The sequence below is a fragment of the Octopus bimaculoides genome, chromosome 22 (assembly GCF_001194135.2).
Source record: "Octopus bimaculoides isolate UCB-OBI-ISO-001 chromosome 22, ASM119413v2, whole genome shotgun sequence".
Lineage (NCBI taxonomy): Eukaryota > Metazoa > Mollusca > Cephalopoda > Octopoda > Octopodidae > Octopus > Octopus bimaculoides.
This window is the reverse complement of record NC_069002.1, coordinates 36652675-36654544: the sequence shown is the minus strand read 5'-3', so window position 1 is coordinate 36654544 and position 1870 is coordinate 36652675.

Below are 1870 nucleotides of genomic sequence, written 5' to 3'. Positions count from 1 at the left end.
ATGAATTTAAGACAACAACTGAATTCAATTGAATTTCATGGAGAGATACTGCAGCAGCCTCGGTTTCAGAGGATCTCAGCTCTGCAATGCCTTGCCAAAACATTTGAGAGACCTGCAAGACACGGATGTGGAGGTCTTCATGACAAAACTCGATGCTTTCCTCTCCACGATACCAGACGAACCAATAGCTCGTAATGAGACGCAGTTTAGGGCAGCGATGTCAAATTCTCTTATACACCAGATGTGCCATCAAAACTCTTGATTGGACCATATCAGGTGCAGGAGAAGAGCCATGCAAGGAACGTGAAGAGAGCAAAGCATAAAGACAAAAAATCACGGTGGTGCTCCAGCATGACCACAGCCACTTGGCTGAAACCCATAAATAAATAGATACATATATACATTTATATATATACATATGTATATATATATATGTATGTATATATATGTATGTATATATATATCTATCTTTCTACCTATCTATCTATTTATATATACACTTTATATATACTTATATGTGTACACACGCACACACACACTCGCACTTGTATATAAATTTAATTCACATTATATGGATTTAACTATTCTGTTAGTACTCATAAAAATATGCCCCTCGATATAGCAGGCTACGATTCACATTGAATGTATATTCTGATACAGTAGAAAAATATTAGGAGTGTGTAAATTATAGATATAGAGAGAAAGTATATGATGAGCAAAATTTATTTTACCATTGCACATCCATCCACCCATCCATACATACATACATACATACAAAAGTACCCTGTTGTTGATGTTGAAATTCCAATGAAGGAGCCTTGGATCTGGGTTAGAAACCGGCTGTTTTTCTATTGACAAGAAATCTTGAAACAAAACTGAATAATGACATATATACAAGGTATGATCAATAAGTATCCGGACTATTATCATAATAACAAAGCCAAAAAGCACGCAGGTTGAAGCCGCTTGGCGAAGATTGACCTTGAACTCTGCTGTGCATACGCTCTAATTTTTAACGTTCTAGCTCAATTCCGCTGTTTACAGCAATGCTTGGTAGGAAGGTGTGTAGCGTATGATCATCGTATTGACCATGACAGAGAGAGTGGTCATGGCAATATCTGCTCAGAGTCCTGCGCAAATTTGCAGAAAGTATATGGAGAGGAGTGAACGAGCCGTACAAAAGTGTACGAGTAGTTCAGACGTTTCCAAGATGACCGAAAAAATGTCGATATTGACGAAAGTTCTGGGAGACCTGCAATCAGCAGAACTGAGAAAAATATCTCAGATGTGCATGCAGCTGTGAGGAGAAATCGTCGAATCCACATACGTGAGTTATCAGAGGATGTGAAGATTAGTTACGGTTCAATTCAATCCATTAGCACTGAAGATTTGAGTATGAGACACGTGTCTGCCAAGTTTGTGCCAAAACTGTTTTCAGCTGTCCAAGAAGACACTTGGGCTTCAGTTGCGCAAGATCTCCTTGATCGTGTCAAGATATAATCAAGCGATGTGACTTTCGGTTAAAGATGATTACTTTTAGACTCAATGCTGCGTCGCATGAGACACAACGGTCGCATTTATGATACATAAAAATGGTATGTGCGTGCCAAAATATTTGATGTTACTACTTTTAACATTAATTTCAATAAAGAATCTTGTAATGTAAAAATTATTCACTTTTTATTGTTTTGTAAGAGTTAAAAAAATGTTAACGTTTTGCTTTTCGATATTTACTATGCATGTTGGCAGTGGAAAATTTTTCTATGTGAAAGTAGGCAAAGACGCAAAAAGGCTGGGAGCCCCTGGTCTTGATTTTTGTTACGTTATCTGTAACGCTGTTTGAAAATGAGGAAGAAAAAAAAAAAAAAAA